This window comes from Tursiops truncatus, chromosome 5, assembly GCF_011762595.2.
Source record: "Tursiops truncatus isolate mTurTru1 chromosome 5, mTurTru1.mat.Y, whole genome shotgun sequence".
Lineage (NCBI taxonomy): Eukaryota > Metazoa > Chordata > Mammalia > Artiodactyla > Delphinidae > Tursiops > Tursiops truncatus.
In genome coordinates, this window is record NC_047038.1 from 24,487,232 (window position 1) to 24,509,087 (window position 21,856).

General features: G+C 32.2%; 1 long non-coding RNA gene across 1 annotated transcript in view; it reads right to left on the reverse strand.

The window, feature by feature from the left end:
* The window catches only part of LOC141278753 (uncharacterized), a 605,630-nt gene that overhangs the window by 338,713 nt on the left and 245,061 nt on the right, over window positions 1–21,856 (reverse strand). The window contains exon 4 of the long non-coding RNA XR_012331899.1: window positions 11,248–11,307. This is a non-coding gene — a long non-coding RNA (uncharacterized lncRNA). The remainder of the gene's footprint in view (window positions 1–11,247; window positions 11,308–21,856) is intronic.

The following is a 21,856-nucleotide window of genomic DNA, read 5'->3' on the forward strand; positions in this document are numbered from 1 at the left end:
TGTTGTGGAGCACAGGCTCAGTAGTTGTGGCTCATGGGCCTAGTTGATCCGTGGCATGTGGGATCTTCCCAGACCAGGGCTCGAACCCGTGGCCCCTGCATTGGCAGGCAGATTCTCAACCACTGCACCACCAGGGAAGCCCAGTGTTACTTTATTCTTTATCTTGGTTCTTTATCATCTCTCTGTTAATCACACAATGTGATTCAGCTACAAATATAATATAAATATCTCACCTACAGAATTCTCATGACACTTTATACACCTTTGGAAAGGAATGTTCTAACCTTTTAAATCATTTTCCATATGAAGAGTTTCAGTGGAATTTGAAAATATAATCAAAATTATTTTAATATACATTTATTAGGTTTTAAAAGCAACTGATTGATATTAGTTAAGATGAAAATTTATGAGCTGAATTTTTAAAAAGTGAACATTGTAACTGAAAATGGAATATTGTAATATAGTTCATGCAGCTCAAGATAAACTTATTCCTTTAAGATCAGCGTAATTTGATAAGGTATCATTTCCTTCTCTATAACCTTTAAAACCAAGCATTGAAAATCTACATGTATATACATTCATTTAAATCACTGTATTACAAAGTATTACTCGACAAATAGAAAAAAGAACACTAGATTAAATATGGAGAAGAACACCTAAGAGGAATCAAGGGGCTCTTTGCAGATTTTGATTTGGAGGTGCTATGTATCCAAGAGGGGAGGATATGGGGGATAATAAATCTGTGGGGCAGGGTGGTAAAATGAATTCTGGTTTGAATGTATTAACACTGAGATGTAAATAGGCATCTTTCATTTTGAGAATGTGAAGTTGGCAGGTGCATTTTCGAGGATGTTTTAGAATGAGTCTATGAATCAAGATATAAATTTAAGTATTATTAGTATACAGATAAGAAAAATCTGTGTTGTGATTGATTTACTATTACAGTTTTACAGCCTAATGTTATAGCTTTTCCACTGAACAGGAAAATTATCAAGAATTTGAGTCACTGGGATGAACTGGGAGATTGGGATTGACATATATACACTAATACGTATAAAATAGATAATTAATAAGAACCTGATGTATAAAAAAATAAAATAAAATAAAATTCAAAAAAAAAAAGAATATGAGTCACTAGGGTTGGGTAAATCGTTTAAGCAATACATTCATATATTTAAAAATAAGTAATTGGTTACAAATAACCAAGGAATGAACATTGAAAAACGTTATTTAAAAACTTTTTATCATTTAATAAAGTTTTTTTAAATGTTCACTGAGAATGTATGTGAAAATAAATTATCTAAAGCAATAATTTTATATGCATACAGGCAAGATACCCAGAGAAATATAAAAAGGTTTATTCTAAGAGAGGGAGATGGAGGTTTTCTTCTACTTACATATTGTTGCATACATGTTAAAAATTACTGAGGAAGTATTTTAAATAGCTATGATTAAATGAATTAAGTAACTTTCGACTTTCCAAAAGACAACTATTATGTCTCAGTGGATCACAAAATGCATACAATTAATCATTTAACCAATTTTGGGGTTTGGTTCTTATGTTGTTTTGTGACATTGTACATGCCATTCTGTATACACTTTCTAAAACTTGTGGCTCTGCTCCCTTATTTTATCCAAATATCTTATATTAACTTCGAGTAATGTTAAATTTACCTTGCAGAATTGTTTTACCCCATGTAGTTTAAGGGCTATTGCCTCCAGAATTGATAGTGTCTTATTGACACAGTAATGTATTCTGTGTACCCAATCTCAGTCTTTCCACTTGAAAAGACTTTGTTATTTATCACAAGGAAAAAGAAAAAGGCTGTTTTTTAAAATTTTGTTTTGTTTTTCACTTGACAAAGCAAATAAAAATGAGGCATGTTTGGGGAAAGCTGCTTCATGAGAAGAAAGCCAGCGACGAAGAGAAGCTAACCTTTACAGTCAGATGTCAACTTTCAGTAGCATTAGTTAAATTTAAAGACACCATGAAAATTGTGTGACATGCCATTCATATGCTTTTAGAACTCACTGTATACAAAATGCAGGCCTTACATAACTTTCTCTCTTCCAGCTAGCAGGGACTAAGGCAATGATGTTAGTACTTTAGGGCATACTGAGTTACTGTTACAGAATCCAAATTCAGAAAAATAACACTTGGGTACAGCTTAATTTCAGTTATAATTGAGAAAAACAAAGGGAAGTTCCTTTTCAACCCCAAATTAGCAATAACGTGTTACTTTATATCTTGGTTCTTTGAATATTTTTTTAAACCCACTCACATTTAGATCTTAGAAAGCAATTTTTATTTTGTTATTTTTTCTGCAATACATTTGATAAATCTATATTTGACATAAGAGTGAGTTTCTTTTTTTTTTTTTTAAAGAAGATGTTGGGGGTAGGAGTTTATTAATTAATTTATATATTTTTGCTGTGTTGGGTCTTCGTTTCTGTGCGAGGGCTTTCTCTAGTTGCGGCAAGCAGGGGCCACTCTTCATCGCGGTGAGCGGGCCTCTCACTGTCGCGGCCTCTCTTGCTGCGGAGCACAGGCTCCAGACACGCAGGCTCAGTAGTTGTGGCTCACGGGCCTAGTTGCTCCTTGGCATGTGGGATCTTCCCAGGCCAGGGCTCGAACCTGTGTCCCCTGCATTGGCAGGCAGATTCTCAACCACTGTGCCACCAGGGAAGCCATAAAAGTGAGTTTTATCTAATGAAATTGTTTAATGAATAGTTTACTTGAACCTGAAAATTGAACTGTTACTGAATTTCAGTCATGGTTCTATCACATCCTCCAGATATAGGTGAACATTCTGAAGAAGTGAGAGGGCATCCACCCCCACCCCTCCTTGGAAGGAAATCACTTAAAGACATGTTGGAGTCTCTTTTTCTCTCTCTTCCATATACACATATACAGATAATAATTAATGTCAGTAAAGGTTGCTTTTTGTGGATATTCTGTGGCTTTTTCTAGTAATCTTGAGTTCAAACAAGCCTGTTTGCAAAAGTCATTGCTCTTCTCTTTATTTCTGCTGCCAAGTATAAAGCTCTGCTTTGATGGAGAAAGTCACCCTATCTTGCAGGAAAAATATACCACCCACCAACTCTAAATATGTTCTATTTATAGGGGAAGAATTAAGAAGCTTTTTTGAGATTTAAAATAAAATCCATATCTCCAATATATCACTTTGAATAGAATTTTTAAATTTTAAATTATATGTAAGATAAGAAGTCTTCCTGTTTGGGGAATCTAAATGTTTCATTTGCCTATCAAGAAACAGATTTTATTTTGCCTAATATATCGATGTTGTTTCTTTTTTACAAAAAAGAGAATAAAGAGCATGAAATTTAATACTGATAGGATTGATAATTGAACATTCTGGCTTTTTCAGCAGCTATACTAGAATAAAAATAAAATAATGTAGGTAGAAGAATCTGAAAAAAATCAAGTTTAAATTTGAAACTGCAAAGAATAATAAGACAATTTATTTGTCTTCCTGAGAATTTTATTTTTATCCTGTACAGAGGAATGACTATTAAGCATTCCAAGTTCTCAGGATATGTGATAATATCAAGTGCCTGAATCTCTTTTAGTGCCTTGCACTAAATTTCACATAACTCTCTTATTGCACATTCAGTAGACAAGTTGAGGAACGTATAGATTCAAGCCCGTTAGAATGGAATAAGAAAGTAATACTTTTTTGTGTATCTACTATGCATCAGGCACTGTGATAGTGAGTTTATACAGTCATTTTATTTAGTGCTTCAGTGTTATAGTCAATCTTCCAAGAGCTTCTCATACCTTGTTAGTCTTTTTTTGGTGGTCTTAGAATGTTTATTAGTCTGACAAGCACACATTCGTTGTTTCTAACATACTCAAGCAGGCTGCTTATAACCAATATTTCTATCTGAAGCATGTTGTTTCTTAATGTTCAAACTTTGTGAGTAAATGTCTGATTGTCATTAACATAAAGCCATTATATATTCTTCCTTAAACAAAAAGAAAGAATAAACATGCAAAGAAATGGAAAACAAAACAAAAATCAAAAGCTGAACATCACCAGCTGTATCATTACCTTGGACACTTGAAAAATAGAAATAAATAATACCTAGTATATTTTTTAATTCTACGAACATAATGTTGGCAATAGTATTTAATTCACTTATATGGAAGTCAGTACATTATGGAGCAAAACTCAGAAGGTGAAATATTTTAAAAGACTCATTTGTATCTATTTGTAATTCTGGTTTTAGTACCTTTAATAGTAAGAGAATAATATAAATATATATTAATTTATATACATGTATTTATAAATCTATAAATATAAAATATTAAGATAGGCATTCTTGTTTTCCTAATATCTATTCATTTTTTCCTTGAAGAGAAAAACAAATATCTATTTCACATCTCTACAGTGAAGCCAGTTTTGATGCACACATATTTCTTTACCATATCTTTAAAGTTAGCTATTTCACTCTAACATTACTAACTGCCTGTATACTATTAATATATTCTGTGTTCTTCCTATATATAAATATTTTATACTACAATTTGGAGAACTATAAATATATTAGATCTTCCAAATTATATTAATTATCTCCTATGAATTAGAATATCTTAGTTCTTTATTCTTCAAACTATAAATCATTATTTACATTCAATTGGTCTTGAATTATTTTAAAATGTCTATCACTGAAAGTGAAATATTTTCTAATTGCTAAAGATTACTTGTGTTTTGATATTTTGGATATTACTTTGGGGGGTTATAAATACACACTGACCATTTATTTGATGAATCTATTAGTCCCTAAATATGCTTTCTTCAAATCTACTTGGTAATTTTGGCCATTTTGAAAATATTTAGAAATACAGACTTGTTAAAGTGTCATTTTTCTTTAAGTACTGTTCTTTCAACAGTAACCATGTATTAACTGATCAAAATGATTAATTTCTTCTCATATGATTTTAAAGATTTTTTTGTGTGTGTTTTTGTTACATATTCAAAGAACTAGGGATTTCTTAAAGGATTTTCTGTCACGAAAAGCTTTATAAATCAGATCCAACTTCATATAATCGTAACTGTAGATTCATTATCCGCTAAATTTCTTCCCACTAATGGTGTGCAAATTCTGACATAAATTTATTTCCTAACCAAGTAGAATAATCATGTCTGTTCCTGGCAACATCGTCAGTTTATTTTAAAGTGTTTATTTTTACATTCACTGAAAAATACATGTCACATTATGCTCTTGCCAATTGTGTAATGGAGATTTGTCACATAGCCTGTCTACCACACTACACATTTTGCAAAAATAAACACCATGCACTGTGCTTGATTCCTGGCTGCACTCTGTGACCCTCAGATTTGAAGGAGTAATTCTCACTGGGCTGTGCTTTTTTGTTTGCTTGTGTTTTTGAAAAAAAACAAAAAACACTTTTTGTGTTTACAGATACTAAGGTTTATTTTCCTAGATCTGTGACATAAAATAGAAAATTATGTGTACGAAGGTCAAGTGTTGCAAATCATAATTGAGAAATCCATACTGATAAATGCTAACCCTGAACATCTTATACTAATTTTTATTGTTACTAAATCCAAGAGGTTGTGGTCATTGCAGGAAATGTTAAAAGTTATACAATCAGGAGTTGGAACACTTTCCTCTTTAGAAGATCTTCTGAAATTCATGATGCCTGTATTTAAGATGATTCATTTTTTACCTCTGTAGCAAGGTCTTGAAAAATTAATTTGCCTACCAAATTAAAGGATAATCTTATTGCTGTCACTCCATTCTATCTTTAAATTTCCTCTCTTTCTGACTACTTTCCCTTTATTCAACATTCCTGCTGAACTAGTACCCTCCTCTTAACTCTTCTGTAGATGGGAAATGACTTCAAGGAATCAGATATATTATTTTCTGAGAAGTACTCTAGGGATGGATTAATTTTCTAGTGCTATGTAACAAATTACCACAAACTTAAATCACCATAATATTTTAAGCTCACATTTCCTGTACTGCAGGAATGTGGCATATCTTGGCCAGATCCTCTGCTCAGGATCTCACTGGGATGAACTCCCTTACTGGCTAGGGCTGCAGTTCACATGGGGATCTTCTTTCAAGCTCTCCTGTGGCTGACAGAATTAATTTCTCTGTGGTCATGGGACTCAGGTATGCTACCTGTCAACCAGGGATTGTTCTCCTCTCCTAGATCCTACTCTCATTCCTTTCCATGTGCCCCCTTCATTTTCAAACCACATGAGCAGATCAAATCCTACTGTGTTTCAAATCTTTGAATTCCTCTTCTGCTGCCAGCCAGAGAAAACCCTCCTTTTAAAGGGCTCATGTGATTTTACTAGGCCACACACTATAATTTCCCATTTGCCATACAATTTACCAAAATCTAGGAATTGATGTCTCATATTCACAGGTTCCTTACACAGAGAAAGCGGGGGATTTATACAAGGGCAAACGTCAGTAGGGATCATCTTAGAATTCTGCCTACCTCAAGTGGTAGATTGAAGAGAATAGGAATCTGGATATTATTATACTCATAGAGTACACATTAGAGAATGATCTATAACTTCTGTGAAGTTTTCAAACATTTTCACCTTCAAATAATTTATATTAAAATGTTTTGAATAAATCTCTTAATTTATAATCACTAATTTAACATGTAGTTTCTGTTAAACAGTTAAAATGGAGAAAGCACAAATAATTATTCTAATGGTTATAAATCTTACAAAAAGAGTTAAAAAACCTAATGTTATGGATCAGATACTTTTCTGGGACATATTTATTTTAATACCTAATGATATTTTATATGTAATCCCAAAATTGAGAACTCTAAAAAAAAACAGTACCATCACAAATCATTCAAAGTTTAGAGTTCTGGAATATCAGGGAGAGTTTGCTTGCCATGATAAAGAATTTCAAATAATGCAAGGAACTGATCAATTGAATAAATCTACTTATTTTATTAAATTAAAAAATTATTAAAGAGTTGATTTACATCATATTACTTTCAGGTGTACAACACAGTAACTCAAAATTTGTATAGATTACACTACATTTAAAGTCACCAAAAATAAAGGGATTACACTACATTTAAAGTCACCAAAAATAATGGCTATATTTCCCTGCACTGTACAATACATCCCTGTAGGCTGTCCTTTTTATACATAGTAGTTTGTACCTCTCAATCCACTATCCCCACCCCACTTTCCCACTATTGCTCTACTCATTGGTAACGACCTGTATGATCTCTACACCTGTGTGTCGGTTTAATTAGTCTGTTTTATTTTTTAGTTTCCACATGTAAGTGATAACATACAGTAATTGTCTATCTCTGTCTGACTTATTTCACTACATAATATCCTCTAGGTCCATCCGTGTTGCTGCCAAAGGTAGACTCATTTTTTATGTCTGAGAAATATGTCATTGAATATATATATATATATATATATATATATATATATATATATATCCCATTTTCTTTATCCATTCATCTGTTGATGGACACTTAGTTTGCACATTCCTGGTGCCTATTTGGGTGTCCAAATTTCCTCTTCTTAGAAGGACAACAGTCACATTGGATAAGAGCTCACCCTAACAGCCTTATTTTAACTTAATTGTATCTTTGATGGCCCAATCTCCAAATACAGTTATATTCTGAGGTACCTGGGGTTACGATCAATTACAAATTTAGGGAAGACACAATTTAGCCATGACAGTTAGATAATGCCTTGGCTACTTATTTATTTTTTTACTTTTTAAAATTCAGAGATTTTCTGCATCTTGCAGTAAATAACAGAGACAAAATAGACTAAAATTAAGATTAACTATCTTCATTAACATAGGAGTTAACTGTAAATTTTCTCTAGGCTTTGGCCTTTGGTCCACCTTTGCCTTTAAAATGTAAGAGTAGCATCTGCATTAGAAATTTAGTGGTAGCTTTGGAAGTGCTATATGAGACACTACTGTTTAGATACTGTGTTAAATGGGAGATCTCATCTGTAAGATATTTTAAATTGGAAACGATCCTTATTCCCTATGGTGTTATATTAGTTTCTATTTTATTCCCACTCAAAAGGTTTGTGAATATGGGTGTGTCAGAATTATCTCAAGAGTGTAGTAACTTTCTTGGTTATATAGTTACATATATAGTTGAGAAAATATATAATTGTCTAATCTTTTCTCCTCTTTATGGATTTTTTGGATTGTTGTTATTCCTTTTGAAAGAGCTTGCCTAACATAGCATAGCACATTCCCTAGAACCAAGCTGTCTGGGCTTTAATTCCAGGTCTACCACTTATTATGCTTTCTCATCTGTAATATGGTGACAACAATAGTACTTATCTCATAAAGATTTTATAATAATTAAAAGAGCCAATACACAGAGCACATATGATGATGTCTGTGAATAAAAATCTACATGAGAATTTTAAAACTAAATATTGGACCAGTGAAATTTTTCCACCAGGGTCTACAGAGGTATTGGGCTGTGCATATTCAAAAAATATTTCTACAATGGTAGATAGCATTATCCTTTCCCTTGTGTATTAATATGTACTTCCTAATTTTCCTTGCTTTGTTCATTGACAGTCCTCTTAGGTCTCTAATAATCAGCTGAATTTTGAATTCTGATTAGTTTTATCTCAAATGCACAAATTGTGTAACTACTATTGACCCTTGCTTTCTGATTCCATCACACTGAAGCTCCATCTAAATTCAGTCATCCACAGTGGAGCCAGATGCACAAATGGAAGATGTTATGGTACTTCTATTATGTCTAATTCAAGACCAATACATAACCATAAAAAAAGAGAAAGCCAACAAAGTTCTACTTAAATGATATTATAAAATCAAAAATAAAGTTGTATCCCAAATGATACCCCAGATTTTCTGATTCTTTAAAATATATTCACCAGTATAGCAGTTATTGTATATTTCCTCTAAATTTTGGCCTTTGGTTCACCTTTGCCTTTACCATATGAGGTTAGTATATGCCTTAAGTTTAGGAAAATTATTTGGTAAGCTAGTCATGGCTGAGCTCTTTTATGGGCCTCCTTCTTTCCCATTTCTCCATATTTCATACATCCCACTATTCTTTTTGCCATGAAGTAGAAACTTCCCTGAACACACTCTGAGTTCCTCTCTCTCCTTATGCACTGTCTTGTGGATAGAGTGACCTATCAGATGAACAAATTTTATTGGAGCAAATTGACGTGCATTAGCTCAGCTCCATTTATTCTTTTTGAAATTCCTCTGAGGATTAAACCCTCCCTAGAATTTAATAATAGACCTTATCTATATCTACTTCCCATGTGGAAAGGCCCATGGGAGTCCCAGTGCTCTCTGCAACTAGGTAGTTAGCCTGGTATTTAGAGAATAGGTCCATAAGGACCATCAGTTAGGTGGCATCATCTGATATACCCTTGTCAAGATTATAGGTGATATTTTGATCTTTATTTTTATTCTGTGTTTATTCATATAAATTTAAAAAAATAAGAGCTTAAAAGAAGAAAGTATTTACTAGGGGCCTGCCTAATGACCTGAAGAATTTTTTTGTTTGTTTGTTTTGCTTTTCATTTTCCAATTGCTTATTAAGATTTGTGCCCATTTTATAGCATTTTGACATATTCTTATATATCTGGAGCTGTACTTATTTATAGGGTATAATAGTAAACAAGACAAGGTCCTTTACCTAAAATAAATTAAGTTTAAGTGATACAATTTTTTTAAAGAAACAATTGCTGTTCAGCTTCTATGAGAGGGGTATTTACATAGTACAGAAAGTAGAGGCAGATAGCAATACAGTTAAGAAGTGGTAGATAAATATAGCTTTGTGGAAATGTAAACGGATATATTTTCTCCAAATACATCTTAATATGCAATAATGCTTTAAGTTATGTTCAGAAAAATGTAGCTTGAGATGCAATGAATAATGAAGCATCACTGCTTTACAAGGAGGAAAAGAATACAAGTTTAATGTGTAAAAGTGGAAACTGGCAGGAATAATTTAAAGATCACAGGATTTGAACGGCACTGGTTGTAAGAGAGTGTATCTAAAATACACAAAACTATTGTCTTTTTTCTATAACTCTGAGTATAGGAACTGTCTCGAAATAATGACTTTTCTTTAAACCAGAAAGTTCTCTGCCATGGTTATTCTATAGTAATAAATCAACAAAATTTTGTGTTCCTATTAAGGTCCCGTCTCTCTGAAGATAACTAGATGGTGGTGCCATTCTTTTAGCTAGAAGCAAAAAATTGTTTCCTGGGATGCTTACATGACCTGGATTTTATTTTCCTATTGTACTATACTCTGCATTTGTTGTGTAGACACTTGGAAGGTAAAATGTGTTTATATAACGTACACCCACACATCACATGTTAAGAGTATGGAATTACAAATTGTTAGTTGACATCACTAAATGGTCATTGTGTAAGAATTTTTACACATAAGTGTCTGAATGCTTAATACAGTTGAGACATGTATCTTAGTTCTTTTAAGAAGGATTCCAGAAAAGAGTACTTCTAAAGCCATAGATTTATTTTTTAGCAACAATTAAACCTATAAGATAAGTGAAATGGAAATACCATTCACAAAAAATCAATTCAAGACAGATAACTAATATTTTTGTGAATGACCTATTTTAAGAAAGCCTATAAAAATATGATATTGATAATATATTATAATATTATGATATTGTAATGATCATTATTATGATATTGTAATGTATTGAAGAAGGAAATATTAGGACAAAGAAAGCCAAAATTTAAATGAAAACTAAATAAAAATTAAGAATCTCTTTTTATCAAAATATAAATTAAATAACTGGAAAGACAAACCACAACTAGGAGAGATGTCGACAATATTTAAAATAGGCAAATGATTTCTATGCAAAACATATAAACAACTCTCAAGAATCAATGAAAAGCAGCAACACATTAGGAAAATAAGCAAAAAGACATAAGCAGACATTACACAGAAGAGGAAATACAAATCATCAATAATGCATGGAAATTTGTTCAACCTCATTTGTAATTAAGGAACTGCAGGTTAAAAGACACAATAAGATAACACTTCACTCACAACAGGTTGGCAGAAGAATATAAAGTCTGTGATACAAAGGTTCCATCAGTACCCTCTTGGGAGGAAATTGTTATATGCCCTTTAGAAAATATTTTTTGCATTAACTATTGTATTTGAAGATATGTGTACTCTTTGACCTATTCCCCAGAGCATACCTGTGAAAAGCTCTTTTGCATGTGCCTCCGGATATTCAAGGATACTCAAAGCATCGTTTTCTGTAATAAAAATGAAATATCATAACCTGTATGTCATTTAACAATGTAATGTATAAATACATTGTGGTATATTCATATAGTGGATTACGTTATAGACATAAATGCAATGAATTAAATCTTTAATTTTGATACTGATTTTTTACTGATAATAGTATTGATTTTATAATCATGGAATTAAATGAAAAAACTTGTCTTTATATCTTTTATGATGTTATTTATAATAGAGTTTTAAAATAGGTAAAAATAAATAGTAAAACTATAAAAATTAACAACATATATCAGTAATTTCAGGTTATTGATTTCCTGAGGGTGAAGAGAATATTATATAAAATTAAAAGGCACTCATTGAGGAATCAAGGTGCTGGTAACATTCAGAAATTTGGTGGTGGATATACAGATAATGCCTAGTTACTATTACTAAAACTGTACATATAAAATATAATGTATTTTATATGTAAGTTATACATGCAGTAAGAATTTAATTAAAATAAGAATACGGAAATATGTAAGATATAGGTCTGTACCCAAACCTCAATGAAATTCCTGAAACAACAGGAAATTTTATAATATTTTCACCACTGTGTGTCACATTAAATGTTGTAGTGAACCACCCATGGTTATCATTAAGATTTCTGTTAACCATTAACCAATAGTTTTAAACTGTAGTAACTGGATTATTCTAAGGTCCAAATCTCTCTGAGGTATATGTTATAAAATTCATTATACACTTTATTTCTTTCTATCTCTTAGAAAATTTTCCAGCAGCTTTAAGAGATGGAAAAATGCTGATATTTTTTTGTTTATATTTATATATGTAAGAAAACAAGTTAGTGACATGGGAAATCTATTTCTCTAGGAGGTGGGTCAACAAGGATCTTGCTGTGATTTATGTCATAGAGTGTTCAGCCTATGTTTTTCTGTAAGAGTTTTATAGTGTCTGGACTTACATTTAGGTTTTTAATCCATTTTGAGTTTATTTTTGTGTATGGTGTTAGGGAGTGTTCTAATTTCATTCTTTTACATGTGGCTGTCCAGTTTTCCCAGCACCACTTATTGAAGAGGCTGTCTTTTCTCCATTGTATATTCTTGCCTCTTTCATCAAAAATAAGGTGACCATATGTGCATGGATTTATCTCTGGACTTTCTATCCTATTCTATGGACTTATATTTCTGTTTTTGGTAGTATAGTCTGAAGTCCGGGAGCCTGATTCCTCCAGCTCCATTTTTCTTTCTCAAGATTGCTTTGGCTATTCAGGGTCTTTGTGTTTCCATACAAATTGTGAATTGTTTTGTTTCAGTTCTGTGAAAAATGCCGTTGGTAGTTTGACAGGGATTGCATTGAATCTGTAGATTGCTTTGGTAGTACAGTCATTTTCACAATATTGATTCTTCCAATCCAAGAACATGGTATATCTCTCCATCTGTTTGTATCATCTTTAATTTCTTTCATCAGTGTCTTATTGTTGTCTGCATACAGGTCTTTTGTCTCCTTAGGTAGGTTTTTTCCTAGGTATTTTATTCTTTTTGTTGCAATGGTAAATGAAGTGTTTCCTTAATTTCTCTTTCGGATTTTTCATCATCAGTGTATATGAATGCAAGAGAGTACTGTGCATTAATTTTGTAACCTGCCATTTTACCAAATTCATTGATTAGCTCTAGTAGTTTTCTGGTAGCATCTTTAGGATTCTCTATGTATAGTATCACATCATCTGCAAACACTGACAGCTTTACTTCTTCTTTTCCGATTTGGATTCCTTTTACTTCTTTTTCTTCTCTGATTGCTGTGTCTAAAACTTCCAAAACTATATTGAATAAGAGTGGTGAGAGTGGACAATCTTGTCTTATTCCTGATCTTAGGGGAAATGGTTTCAGTTTTTCACCATTGAGAATGATGTTGGCTGTGGGTTTGTCATATATGGCCTTTATTATGTTTAGGTAAGTTCCCTCTACGCTTACTTTCTGGAGGGTTTTTACCATAAATGGGTGTTGAATTTTGTTGAAAGCTTTTTCTGTATCTATTGAGATGATCACATGATTTTTCTCCTTCAATTATTTAGTATGGTTTATCACATTGATTGATTTGCATACATTGAACAATCCCTGCATTCCTGGGATAAACCCCAATTGATCATGGTGAATTATCCTTTTAATGTGCTGTTGGATTCTGTTTGCTAGTATTTTGTTGAGGATTTTTGCATCTATGTTTATCAGTGATATTGGCCTGTAGTTTCCTTTCTTTGTGACATCTTTGGTTTTTATATAAGGGTGATGGTGGCCTTGTAGAATGAGTTTGGGAGTGTTCCTCCCTCTGCTATATTTTGGAAGAGTTTGAGAAGGATAGGTGTTAGCTGTTCTCTAAATGTTTGATGGAATTCACCTGTGAAGCCATCTGGTCCTGGGTTTTAGTTTGTTCGAAGATTTTTAATCACAGTCTCAATTTCAGTGCTTGTGATTGTTCTGTTTATATTTTATATTTCTTCCTGGTTCAGTCTCAGAAGGTTGTGCTCTTCTAAGAATTTGTCCATTTCTTCCAGGTTGTCCATTTTACTGGCATAGAGTTGTTTGTAGTAATCTCTCATGATGCTTTGTATTTCTGCAGTGTCAGTTGTTACTTCTTTTGCATTTCCAATTCTATTGATTTGAGCCTTCTGCTTTTTTTTCTTGATGTCTGGCTAATGGTTTATCAATTTTGTTTATGTTCTCAAAGAACCAGCTTTAAGTTTTATTTATCTTTGTTATTGTTTCTTTCATTTCTTTTTCATTTATTTCTGATCTGATCTTTATTATTTCTTTCCTTCTGCTAGCTTTGGGGATTTTTTGTTCTTCTTTCTCTAATTGCTCTTGGTGTGAGGTTAGGTTGTTTATTTGAAATATTTCTTGTTTCTTGAGAGTTGTATTGCTATAAACTTCCCTCTTAGAACTGCTTTTGCTGCATCCCATAGGTTTTGGGTCATCGTGTTTCCATTGTCATTTGTTTCTAGGTATTTTTTGTTTTCATCTTTGATTTCTTCAGTGATCTCTTGGTTATTTCATAGTGTATTGTTTAGCCTCCATGTGTTTGTATTTTTTACAGATATTTTCCTGTAATTGATATCTAGTCTCATAGCATTGTTGTCAGAAAAGATACTTGATACAATTTCAATTTTCTTAAATTTATCGAGGCTTGATTTGTGACCCAAGGTATGATCTATCCTGGAGAATGTTCCATGAGCACTTGAGAAGAAAGTGTATTCTGTTGTTTTTGGATGGAATGTCTTATAAATATGAATCAAGTCCAACTTGTTTAAAGTATTATTTAAAGCTTGTGTTTCCTTATTTGTTTTCATTTTGGATGATCTGTCCATTAGTGAAAGTGGGGTGTTAAAGTCCCCTACTATGACTGTGTTACTGTTAATTTCCCCTTTTATGGCTGTTAGCATTTGCCTTATGTATTAAGGTGCTCCTATGTTGGGTACACAAATATTTACTATCCGACTTTTTAATAAAAACTTTCTTGTAAAGTTGGCAGAGAAGTAAGAGTACATTCAAATTGCCACCACAGGAATACAAAAGCCTGTGCAAAGCCATAAATTTTAAGCTTAAAACTTAAAAAGCCATTGAAAAATCATAATTGAAATGGTGGTATATAGTAAGGTTATTTTACTTTGTAATTTAAATATAGCTTTGGTTAAAAAAAAAGACATTCTTATGTTAATAGCTACACATTACATGATGTATTGTGTATTATTCTGTAGAGTAAGAATGTAAACTGTATCTTTAATGTTGCAAAATAGTAATTCTGCCTTAATATGAAAAATGCCTTTAAGTGGAAAAATTATGTAAATTTATTAAAATGATGTATTATGTTTCAAAACCTTGAACACATTAGTAGAAGTGAAGTCACACAGAAATGAGCATGTGTGTATATACATGTGGATAAAAATACCTACATTATGGAAAAATAAATTTCCTGGGTTAGGTCTGACTAAGAGAGTCAGTTATAAAACAGTAACATAATATAGTCTATTGATTATCTTATAATATCAAAGAGATACATATAAGATATCATTCTGAAATATGACAAGGATAAAGTTAAATAATCAAACTTAAATATTCTGTCAGCATTATCAGCTCCTATCATTTATCTAAAGTGTGGTCATTAGAAAATAAAGGAAATGAGTGGGCATTTAACATAATTTGTTATCTACCCTTGAAACTGAATTCCATCACCAAAAGACTAATTCTTTTTAAACCATTTAAAAATGAAAAATTGACATTTTTTGAAATGGTTTTCCTTAAAATCTGGTTTATATTTTCCAACACTTAGGTTCTGAATTCCATCTTGAATTGAATTGAAACTGAATTCCATCACCAAAAGACTAATTCTTTTTAAACCATTTAAAAATGAAAAATTGACATTTTTGAAATGGTTTTGCTTAAAATCTGGTTTATATTTTCCAACACTTAGGTTCCTTTTTTTCCCCTGATTAAGCATATCTTCTGTTAATCAGAATCATTAAGTGGATGCTGTCAACCATGATATAATTTACTGGGATCACTGACCCAGTATATTTTGTGTTCAGATACTCATTAAACATGTTTGTTAAAATTAGGATTTTAAAAAGAGGAAGATAACTACTGTCAATCACATGCCAGTTATAATAGAAGTCAGTCTGAGATAGTTTAATGAAAACTGTCTATAAGACAGTTAAAACACAGCAGTGAAAGTACTCAAAATCTGAGTGATTGTCATATGTCACTGGTGGGATAATATGTAAGATACAACTTTTGGACAGATTTTTTTCTTCAGAGTTCATTTTCCTGTTAAGAAAATTTAAACTTATAGGTGTTATTAGATTAAAATTAAGAAAATATATTACCATTCAATTTTAAGTATTTAAACATTCTTTTTTTTTTACCACTGAAAGAAAATTATTTAAGGCCTAAAGGAAAAAAGTATTGGCTCCAAAATATCAAGTACAATTTTAAGTGAAACTAAATAAATGTTTGAATGTTTAAAAACCTCATCTTGCACATATATTGGGTTGGCCAAAAAGTGCCTTCAGTTTTTAAGTAAAAATAAAAGGCACATTTTTCATTTTCACCAAGAACTTTATTGAACAACGTAGTCACCCTTTTGTTCTACTACCTTCTGCCATTTTTCAGGCAACTTCACAATTCCACCTTCCCAAAATTTTTATCTTTTTGAGCAAAGAACTGTTCCAGGTGCCTTTTACAGTCTTGCAGGGAATTGAAATTTTTTCCATTAAGAAAATTTTACAAAGTCTTAAATAAATGGAAATTCAAAGGCACAATGTCTGTTGAATCTGGCTGATGAATCAGAACTTCCCAGCCAAGCTATAACAGTTTTTGCCTGGTCATCAAAGAAACATGCAGTCTTGCATTATCCTGATGGAAGATTATGCATTTTCTGTTGACTAATTCCAGACACTTTTCGTCAGCTGCTGCTTTCAGTTGGTCTAATTGGGAGCAGTACTTGCTGGAATTAATTGTTTGCTTTTCCGGAAAGAGCTCATAATAGAGGACTTCCTTCCAATCCTACCACATACACAACATCCCCTTATTTGGATGAAGACCAGCCTTTGGTGTGGTTGGTGGTGGTTCATTTCACTTGCCCCATGATCTCTTCTGTTCCACATTACTGTACAGTATCCACTTTTCATTGCCCATCACAATTTGTTTTAAAAATAGAACGTTTCAATAGAGAACCTCATGCAGAAAATATGGTCAAGAAGGCTTTCTTGGCTTAACTTACGTGGAACCGAAACATCAAAGTGATGAACATAACCAAGCTGGGGCAAATAATTTTCAATGTTTGATTTGGATATTTTGAGTATGTCGGCTATCTCCCACGTGGTATAACATTGATTGTTCTCAATTAATGTCTCGACTTGATCTTTATCACCTGACCATGGAGCATCATTCAGTGAGAAATCTCCAGCACAAAACTTCGCAAACCACTTTTGACATGTTCGATCAGTCATAGCACCTTCTCCATATGCTGCACAAATCTTTTTTTTTTGCGTTTCAGTTGAATTTTTACCTTTCTTCAAATAATAAAGCATAATATGCTAAAAATGTTGCTCTTTTTCTTCCATCTTCAATATTAAAATGGCTATACAAAAATTCACTGATTTTGATAAGTTTTTTTAAAACGCATGCTGATATGACAACTGCCACAAAAATCTAACAAAATTGTTTCGAATGAAGTTAAAGACAACTAAGCACCCACTAGAGCCATCTTATGGGAAAACTGAATGAACATTTTGGCCAACCCAATACATATTTGTTATATTTTCAAAACTATGGAGTTTAGATTTATTGTCATATTATTTTACATTTAGGTGTTAAAATCTTTTCAACAATTTACAGCAAATATTTAAACTTAAGATATGATATGGATATATTCAATACGTCAGAAAAGAAGCTTAAGACTGCTCAGGGCACAGATTTTTATGAAAACATCTGACAAGTGGTAGAGTGAGGTTATATTTTCTATAGTATTAGCAAATAAGTGTTCCAATTTACTAGTGCTTAATACATAGAGGAAAATGAATCCTAGCAGCAATCATTTAATTGCCCCTTAAAAAGTCCATAAAATTGTTATGGGCACTAAAAAAATAAAAGCAGTTATATTGACAGATAACTTGCTTCAGTTCATTAAAAATTAAATATTTTTATTGTATTTTTAGAATAAAATTTGAAATTTACACACTCCACCCTTACCTTTAAAATTTCTGGTTATTTGTTTTGAGATTTAATTTTAACTTTATAAGTTTGTCAGATGTAAATGAAAGTGAAAAGTCATCCCGTTACAGTGATTTAATATTTGGCAATGAATGGTAAGCTAAGAAATTTTGACTAATTCTACCAATGAGAACACTGGAAAGTCTAGAGAGAAAAAAGAAATGAGGAAAGGAAAATTAGAGATTGAATAAGACAGCAAAGAATTGCAGAACCAAAATTTAAGAGACAAAGGACAAACAGATTTGTGAGTCCTGCATTTAGAATCATTGTTTACCTGGAGGTGTCTGGCAATTCAGAAAGACTAGCTGAGTGACAGAAACCAAGCAATCAGCAACATTTCAGAACTTCCTGGAGTGAAGAAGAAAAAAATTGAGTCTAGGGTCAGCCAAGAATGGCTTTGCTGGGAAAACTCAAGTTTTGGCGTAGACCCCAAATGGACCATGGGTGAATTGGAATTACAAGGTCCCTGCAAGGGGCAAAATATATAAATTTCCAAAATTATGCTAAGGGGATCCGAGATTGTTATGATATCTAGTTGTTGACAGATGTAAACATAAATTTCCCCTAGAGGAAGAAAATATCCTAGATCTCAAATTATTTGAAATATTTTTTTTCAAATAAAGTATCTGGTATTCAAACAAAAGTGAACAGGTCTATTATGTTTCCATACAAATTGTAAAAATGTTTGTTCTAATTCTGTGAAAATTGCCAAAAAATAGAGCTGGAGGAATCAGGCTCCCTGACTTCAGACTATACTACAAAGCTACAGTAATAAAGACAGTATGGTACTGGCACAAAAATATAACTATAGATCAATGGAACAGTATAGAAAGTCCAGAGATAAACCCATGAATCTATGGTCACCTAATCTATGACAAGGAGGCAAGAATATACAATGGAGAAAAGACAGTCTCTTCAATATGTGGTTCTGGGAAAACTGGACAGCCACATGTAAATGAATGAAATTAGAACACTCTCTAACACCACACACAAAAATAAACTCAAAATGGATTAAAGACCTAAATGTAAGGCCAGACACTATCAAACTCTTAGAGGGAAACATAGGCAGAACACTCTATGACATAAATCACAGCAAGATCCTTTTTGACCCACCTCCTAAAGTAATGTAAATAAAAACAAAAATAAACAAATGGGTCCTAATTAAACTTAAAAGCTTTTGCACAGCAAAGGAAACTGAAACAAAAAGACAAAACGAAAAGACAACACTCAGAACGGGAGAAAATATTTATAAATGAAGCAACCAACAAGGGATTAATCTCCAAAATACACAAACAGCTCATGAAGCTAAATATCAAAAGACAAACAGCCCAATCAAAAAATGGGAGGAAGATCTAAATAGAAATTTCTCCAAAGAAGACATACAGATGGCTAAAAAGCACATGAAAAGATGCTAAACGTCACTAATTATTAGACAAATGAAAATCAAAACTACAATGAAGTATCACCTCACACTGGTCAGAATGGCCATCATCAAAAACTCTACTAACAGTAAATGCTGGAGGGTTTGGAGAAAAGAGAACCCTCCTACATTGTTGGTGGGAATGTAAATTGGTACAGCCACTATGGAGAACAGTATGAAGGTTCCTTAAAAAACTAAAAATAGAGCTACCATATGATCCAGCAATCCCACTCCTGGGCATATATCCAGAAGAAAACATAATTTGAAAAGATACATGCACCCCAATGTTCGTTGAAGCACTATTTACAACAGCCAGGACATGGAAGCAACCTAAATATCCATCAATGGAGGAATGGATAAAAAAGATGTGGTACATATATACAGTGGAATACTACTCAGCCATAAAAAAGAATGAAGTAATGCCATTTGCAGCAACATGGATGGACCTAGAGATTGTCATACTGAGTGAAGTAAGTCAGACAGAAAAAGAGAAATATATGATATTGCTTATATGTAGAACCTAAGAAAAGGGTACAAATGAGCTTATCTACAAAACAGAAAGTGACAGATGTAGAAAACAAACTTAAGGTTACTGGGGGATAGGAAGGTGGCGGGATAAATTGGGAGATTGGGATTGATATATACACACTACTATATATAAAATAGATAACTAATAAGGACCTACTGTATAGCACAGGGAACTCTACTCAATACTCTGTAGTGGCCTATATGGGAAAATAATCTAAAAAAGTGTGGATATATGTATATCTATAACTGATTCACTTTGCTGTACACCTGAAACTAACACAACATTGTAAATCAACTATACACTAATAAAAATTAAAAAAGGAAAAGTGAATAGGATCACAAGGAGAGAAGATGACATGTTTGAAGGCAAATCAATAGAAATTAATGAACCAAGTCACATGTCATGGGGTTGTGATGCAAAGACATTAAAAATATTTAGAGAACTGAAAGTCAAGATAAGAAGTTATTCAAATAATTAGAAATAATAATAATAATGGCAAGTAGAATGTTAATAATTAAATAAAATCATCAACATTAGAGAGACAGAAACTCAGGTCAAAGAAATAAACAAGTTAATACAAGAAAACTACAAATACACACACAGGCATATTTCAATTAAATGTTATTGCATCAAATACAAAACGAAGAAATCGTTTTTAACCAGCAGTCAAATTAAAAAGGAACTAGAGTCAAAATAACACCAAACTTTTCAATGGCAACATTGTTAATAAAATGTAATAAATTAAATACTTCAAAGAGTTGAAGGAAAATTACCTTAACTATCATATTTTAAAATAATTGCAACTTGAGGTATAATTGCAGTACAATAAACAGTGCACATATTTAAAGTGCACAATTTGATCAATTTTGACAAAGGATTACACCCATGATCAAGACAACAAACATTTCCATCAACCCCAAAAGTTTCCTTGTGCCCCACTGTAATACCCCTCTTCCATGTCCCATTCTTAGGCAGCCACTGACCTGGTTTGTACCACAATTTATTTTTTTCCATTTTCTAGGGTTTATATAAATTTCCTTAATTTTATATAATTTTTCCCTACCTTTTTATATTTAGCATAATTATTTAAAAATCCATCCATGTTTTTATGTTTCAATAGTTCATTCTCTTTTATTGCTAAGTAGTATTTCATTAAATTCATACAGATGAGTTTACTTATTCGTCTGTTAGTAGACATCAGATTTGTTTTCAGTTTGGGGCTATTATAACTAAGGCTTCTACATACATCCATACACAAATCTTTGCCTGGACATGTTTTTGTTTAATTTGTGTATATGTAGGAGCTGTATGTCTGGGCTGTACTGTAAGTATATGTTTAACTTTTTTTTTTTCATGGAAAGGCATTTTATTTTAAATGCAGCAGTATTTACATACTGAACTCCCAATCTATCCCTCCCCACCACCCTTCCCCCAGGTAACCATAAATTTGTTCTCTAAGTCTGTGAGTCTGTGTCTATTTTGTAAATAAGTTCATTTGTATCATTTTTTCTGATATTTAACTTTTTTAAGAACCGTTGAAACTGTTTTGCAAAGTTTGTTTTTTTTTAAAACAGTTTTGCATTTTCACTAGCAATGTAGTAGATGTGTAGATTCCCAATGTCTTCACCATCAATGGTTTGGTCAGTTATACTTTTATTTTACCCAGTCTAATAATGTATTAAACTTCAAAAGTGTATATTCTGCTAAAAATATCATTTAAATATAATGACCTACAAAAAATATTCTCACACTTACAAGACCTGAGGAGATCCTGTGTGAAGAAATACTTTGGAAAGGACAGTAATAAAGCCAGAAGTTTACTGTGAAATATATATAGGTAGTATAACATATAT